This window comes from Babylonia areolata, chromosome 2, assembly GCF_041734735.1.
Source record: "Babylonia areolata isolate BAREFJ2019XMU chromosome 2, ASM4173473v1, whole genome shotgun sequence".
Taxonomy (NCBI): Eukaryota; Metazoa; Mollusca; class Gastropoda; order Neogastropoda; family Buccinidae; genus Babylonia; species Babylonia areolata.
Window position 1 is genome coordinate 31,495,863 of NC_134877.1, and position 7,151 is coordinate 31,503,013.

General features: G+C 39.0%; 1 protein-coding gene across 1 annotated transcript in view; it reads left to right on the forward strand.

Moving 5' to 3' along the window:
* The first annotated feature begins 3,734 nt into the window (after nucleotides 1–3,734).
* The window catches only part of LOC143279398 (acetylcholine receptor subunit alpha-like), a 15,831-nt gene continuing 12,414 nt past the window's right edge, over nucleotides 3,735–7,151 (forward strand). Inside the window, exon 1 of the mRNA XM_076583438.1 lies at nucleotides 3,735–3,812. The gene's annotated coding sequence lies outside the window, so the exon portion shown is untranslated. The remainder of the gene's footprint in view (nucleotides 3,813–7,151) is intronic.

The window sequence follows — 7,151 nt, forward strand, 5'->3', positions numbered from 1 at the left end:
CCCCCGAATTATCTGCAAAATAAACCGCTAAACCATCATTTCATGGAGCGTGTGTGTGTGTGTGTGTTTCTTTCTTATTTCTCTTCTCCATTTCTTCTTTCTTCCATGTTCATTATCTAAAATATATATAGTTTAAAGTTTTATTCATCCTTTCACTGCTATCAAATGATACTTTTTACGCCCAAAAGAAGACATTCAAATACTCAACACTATAACTTAATAAGAAAACGCAAATATGTTTCACATAACAATTAGCATTTGAATGTGCAAATTTGATAAACGTGCTTATAGGTAACAAATTCCATCTGCTTCCTATGAACAAAAACAAACAAACAAAAATCAAAAATGAAAACCGACTTCGGAGACAAATATTTTTCATGCACACGCTTGTTTCGGAAGTCATTATGCTTTGTGCATTCCATTATAAAATAGAACTTATCCCCAATCACAGCCATATTACAAACTTTGCATAAACGCAATTCGCTGGTGTGCCACTGCGTCTCCCTCTTTCTATTTCCAACTCATGATTACTTAGCATAATTCTAGGAAAGAACTTCATGCTCAAAGATAATATCAATTAAAACAGGTGTTCCATATCGAAAATTTTAATTGCAAATAAGACAACAGTTTTATCCAAGCAACAAGTTCATTGATTACTTTCCAGTTTTGAATAAAAGCCCATTGGTAATAAATACTGTGTGAAATATATTCCTCGCAGTTCACATACCCTTCATTCTGATGTTGTTAATCTTGGCACTCTTCAAATATCAATGTATTTCAGAGAAAAAGAGAGGGGGTAATGGCCCAAAGGATATAAACTGGCCTTGGCCAAACTATACCCCGGGTAAGATGTAGCCCAGGCCAGTTCTTACGGGGGTAAACTCTGGCTAGGGTAAGATCTGGCCTGTTACACTGGGGTGAGAACCAGCCAGGTGTAGGTTTCGGCAGTGGATCAAAAGGAAATACTAAAAGCCGTTAACCCTCTGCCCACTGTCTGCATCGGATTTCGTCTATAACCTGGCAGCGGTAGAAGGGAAACAGTAACGCCACCACCAGTACCATGTTTCAGTACCATGTTTCAGTTATTACCGGGTTGTGGTTTGTCAGGTGCGACATGCAGGATATCGTTTGTTTTGTGGCTTCCTGGCGATCTAACATAGTTCTCTGTGTTCTGCCGACGCTGGGACTGCGGCAGGCGAACCCGGGTGTGGCTGTGTATCGAGGACTCTGAATGAGCAGCGTGGAAGTAATGCCACTGAAACGGTGCAGGTGAAGGAGCAGCGAAAAACAACAAAAACGCCAACAAAATCACACTCTGAAAAAAACCGAAACCCCCCCCCAAAAAAAAACAAACATTAGCGGTCTCCTTCGCCATTTTTCAATGATATGTTATTGCCAACTATCGATGCAATGCGCAAGCTGATAATGAATATTCATACGTAAAAGTGATTACGCTGTAATATTTTCTAATGAACGAAAAACTTGGACGAACGAAGAAAGCATGCCATTTTCACACTGAATGTAAAACACGATAGATTTTCTCTGTCTTGAGTCATTTTAAAATCTAATCTTTTAGACGAACGCACACACACACACACACACACACACACACACACACACACACACACACACACACACACACACACACACACACACACAACTAGAACACAGGGTTATTATACAGATCCACGAAACGATCTAAAAATGGTCATGGATTCCACTGGTTTTCAAAAATAAGTACGACTACGTCAATGGTTCAGTTCACCACAAAAAAAACACCTATATCTTATTAGATGTTCTGTGTATAGACTTTGCAATTTAATGAGGAGATCGCGGCAAAATATGTTAAACTTTATAAGATAAAATGAAATATGAAAGAAGATAAGATAAAATAATCACAATATTTCCTCGAATTGGTATTGCTGACAGCTGTCTTTATGACATCCATAGATTGTCAACGCGAAGTGCAATGTGAAATGTTTTAAATGAATAATGTTATAACATTTGTGACTGACTGTTCTTTCGTTGCGTTATGCGTTCAGACTGATTTATTCAAAATGGTTATAATCTGCATCTTGTTATCATTCTCCGTATCCCAGAATAGGCTGTCGTTACTGCCGTGCTGTCCTGTCCTGTGTATTGCTGTTTTTGACAATGCAATGATTCTATAAAATCTCTGTTGTTTATCGTGGCCAGTTAACGGGTCAGTTCAAGATTTGTTTATGTGGATACTTATGTAGTAGTGTTCAGTTTAACGTCTTTCCACTTTCAGCGATATCAACGGGAAAAAAGGGGGAAAGAAGGGTGTGTGTGACTGAGTATGTGTGTGTAGGGGGAGGAGGAGGGTGCGTGCGTGCGTGTGTGTAGTGTGTATCGGCCAGATTATTTCAGTTGATCGAAGTTACTGAGTTATGTAATCTCGAGATTTGCAAGGTAGCCATCCCGTTGAAAGATTGAAATGCATCATTATGATGAAAGATCGACGATGACCACAACGACGACGATGATGGTGGTAATGGATGATTCATTATTTCAGTCATGTCGTGAAGACTGCGTTCTCATCTACCTCAACATACAAAATCGGTGTTCCTACCATCTGCCACCACTCCACTGTGTGTGTGTGTGTGTGTGTGTGTGTGTGTGTGTGTGTGTGTGTGTGTGTGTGTGTGTGTGTGTTTCTCTCTCCCTCCCTCTCTCTATTTCATAACCATAATCATCATCACCACCGACACTATCTCCATCATTAGTATCATATTCACCACCATCAGCATCAGAAGCGGTCATTAATCATTGTTGATTCATGGAGGGGCACGTTGGCCAGTTCAAGCAAAGCATTGCTCAATGCGGAACCAATCGATCCCTTCTTCAACATGAATTCGTTTGTTGATGCAAAATGACATACAACAAAATAAAACAACAGCAACAACTCTTTTTTTTAAGAAGCAAAGGAAAGAAAATTAAAAACTGAAAATGGAACACACTTCAAATTCATTTCGGCTAAGTTCCTTTTTGGGATAAAGTCTGATTCAAAGAGTGGAAGACGCGAAAACATGGTAAAATGAACTCGCAAACAACCCCCCACCCCTCGACCCCCTCCCACTCTCCACGAAACGCGGGTTGACAGTGTATGGGTATTTTCAACGAATCGCGCTGGACACGTACAACAGAACTGGATCCAAGCATTGCCTAATTCATCAGCGTGCTATTCAGCACCACCCCACCACCGTGTCGACCAATCAGCAAACCCCTCCATGCACCAGTCCAGAAACAGAGCACCGAAACGATCGTGCTGATGGCTTTGTTTGTCTTGGGAACTGATGCGAAACAACTGACACTATTTGCCAATTTCCCACAAGCGCTAGCCATCACCCAAAACCAACCACGGTACCATGAAACCAGCCCTCCCCATCAAAGCTATCGCATTGTGCTTCGTATTTACTTCCGATATCAATAAACCACAACAACCTCTGGAGCTTTTCATTCAGGCTAAGCGTTTGAAAGCAAGCCCATAATACCGGTGCCGTTGTCGATTAGTGCTTTTGTACGGGTTTTTTGCTATTGTTCGTGTTTGATCACGTTCAGATTTTTTTTTTTTTTTTTTTGGGGGGGGGGGGGGGGGGGGGGGAGTGGAGGGCATCTTTTTTTTCTCTCTTTTTTTTTTCTTTTTTTCTTTTTTTTTCGTGGGAGTTTCCAGTGTAGTGGTGGAATCGAGCTTGACTTCAGAGGCGATCGAGCAGCAGTTAAGTTGTTAACGTCAGTTAGTGCGTTTACCTATGTCCCGCCCGCATTAGTTGCTGTTGTTTCTTAGAGCGGTAAGTGATGACGAGTGTAACTACTGTTGTTGTTGTTGCTACTGATGTTCCTGCTGTTATTGTTGTTGATGTTGGTGATTGTGATGAAGGAGAAGAAGATAATGATGATGATGATGATGATGATGATGATGAAGATGAAGATGATGATGATGATAATAATAACATAGGTGACAGTGGCGATTGTGGTGCCGATGATGATGATGATGATGATGATGATGATGATGATAATGATGATGATAATCATAATTATGAATATCATGACATATCTGTTCTCTAATTTGAAATCAGTTCACATATACTTTTATTTCAGTCAGCAAAAATGTGACGATGATGGTGATAACTATGAGGATGATACTGATAACGATAAAAATGTTTTTTGTGGTTGCCATTGTAATTCGTTAGTGTTGCTGTTTTTTTTGTTTTGTTGTTGTTTTTTGTTTTGTTTTGTTTGTTTTTGTTTTGATTTGTTTTTGTTTGTTGTTGTTGTTGTTTGCTTGTTTTTGTTTTTGTTTCTTGTTTGTTTGTTTGTTTTGGGGTTTTTTTTTAATTTTGTTTTGTTTTGTTTTTGTTTTTGTTTTTTTCGGGGGGGGGGGGGGGGGGGGGGGTTATTGTTGTTGGTGGAGATGATGGCGAGGGTGAACATAACTATGCTCTCGATTGTAATGTTTTTGTCGGTTTGCTCACTTGCTTTTTCTTTCTTGTTGTTTGTTTCTTTTGTTCGTTTCTTGAAACCCAACTCTTTTGTAAAGTTTATATTTACAATCAGCTCTTTCTTAGGGAGATCTAATCCAATTTAGTCGCGAAAAATTGTTTATTTGTTTTAATGCAAATCGTTATCAGACAATCATGATTACATTCCTTTTTCAGCTTGTTTGGTAAATACCTGACTTAGAACTGCTAAATCTGCTTGTACTGGTTCTGGATTTGTTTCAGTTTCTAATTTCTTTATCTAAAGAAGAAACTTTTAAAACAAGTACGCAAAATTTATCAACGTGCAGTAGACTTAGCATTGGTAGGTTCTTCAATATATTGTTGGATAGTTTGCTAGTTGAAAGCTAGAAATGAAATATAAGGGTGTTAGGTATATGCATTTGCGCAGAATTAAAAAGCTTTATCTAGTTTCCTGTTGAAGAAAAAACAACTTTAACTTGTAATCATTCTGTTCAATGGCAAAATTGTTGAAACAAATGTTCTCTCCCAACTTTCAAACCATTCAGCATTAAACAGCCTGTTCTCTTCTTTTCAGTCAGCATATAGATCTGCCCATAGCATTGAAACTGCTTTGTTGAAAGTAGGTAATGACCTGTTACTGTCTGTTGATGAAGGTAAACTATCTGTGTTGACTTTGCTCGATCTGTCGGCTGCGTTTGACACAATAGACCACAGTATACTCCTTTCCAGACTTGGACATGTTTTGGAGATTCACTCAACAGTTCTGAGTTGGTTTTCTTCATACCTATCCAACCGATTTCAGATTGTCTCTGTTAGTAACTTTAAGTCTGATCCAACTCTGATCTCCTAATGTGTGCCACAAGACTCTGTCCTGGGCCCCGTTCTGTTCGTTCTGTACACTGCTCCTCTTTCTGATGTCATTTCTGGCCATTCTGTTCTTCACCACTCTTTTGCTGATGATACTCAGCTACAAAAGTCTGCAGAACCAAACCAAGTACACAGTCTGATTCTGTTAATGCAGGATTGTCTTCTCGATGTTAAATCCTGGATGACATTCAACAAACTTAAGTTGAATGATGACAAAACTGAATCTATGATTATTTTCTCTGCAAGTATCTCCACATCTACTTCTTTTCCTGTCTCTATTGCGGATGGTGATGCCACAGTTCAGTTTCCTAAATCAGCAAGGAACCTTGAAGTCATTCTCGACTCAAACCTCAGCATGCATGCTCAGGTAGTAAATCTGATACGCATAGTCAATTATGAACTTCGTCGCATCAACTCTATCCGTCAGTACCTTTCTGTTGAAACTACTAAAACTCGTATTTCTGCTTTTGTGCTGTCACGAATTGACTACTGTAATTCTCTTCTCAAAGGCTGTCCACATAATATTCTTCAGCGAATTCAAAAACTTCAAAACAATGCTGCCCGTCTGACTCTCAGAGTTCCACGTACTGATCACAATTCTCCTCACCTCCGCACTCTACACTGGCTCCCCGTTGAAGCGAGAATTAAATACAAAGCTGCGTGTATCTGCTATTCTGCTTTCCACTCCGCAGGACCTACATATCTTTATGACCTTATCAGTGTTTACACTCCCGCAAGAAATCTCCGCTCTTCCTCTGACTGTTACCTTTTGAAACTTCCTCGTGTCAATACAAGAACCTATGGTGAACGTTCTTTCTTCTTTGCTGTTCCTCACATCTGGAACAACCTTCCTCATCATATCCGCGCATCTGATTCTATTTCTGCTTTTCGCTCATCACTAAAAACTCATCTTTTAAAACCTATCTATAAGCACTCTCAGCTTCCTTGTTCTCCAACACCACCCATGTCAGCTCACTTTGGATGTATGTAAAGTGGGAGGGGGAGAGTGTGTGTGGGGAGGGGGAGGGGGAAGGGTTTTTTTTAGAAAGAGTGGTCATGAATGTTTTATGTAACTTGTAATCTTTTTATTTCATGTAAAGCACCCTGAGCTCTAAGAGAGAAAGGGCACTATATAAATGTACATAATAATAATAATAATTATTATTATTATCATTATTATTATTATATTTCAATATCTTTTTTTGTTTTTGCTAATCTTAGTTTAATGAAGTTCCATGATGAAGTTAGTCTCAGTTGTTTTTGATCGATATAGTTTGAAGCTGTTTCCACCTCTCCCTATCCATCCCCCATCCCTTCATCCCACCCACACCTCCCTCCCTCCTTCTCTCTCTCTCTCTCTCTCTCCAGTATCCCATTTTTTTTTTAATATATATATATATATGGACAGTATTGTTAAGTCAAAAATAATATTTGTTTTTTAAAAAAAAACTTACCTCAGACGCATTTTCATATTACGAGTGTATATATTTCTGTAATTTTCATTGAATTCTTTTCTCTCTTTTTTTTCAAGAGATTTCCACAGCCTCTGTATATCACTACAGTTCCGTTAAAAAACATTCAGTGGAATAAATGTCGTCATTATACAACAAACCCTTTTCCTTGCTTTCTCTCTGATTTCTCGTTTTCCTTTGCCAGTAAAATTCTCTTTTTCATTCTTTTCTGTCTCTCGGATCTATAGCAAATTTCTTCATTTTGAATGTAACCACGCACAAACATCTACCCATCTCCTCTTTCTCTTCCTCCTTCTACGCCTTTCTTGACCAGCCCCCAGAATTATAC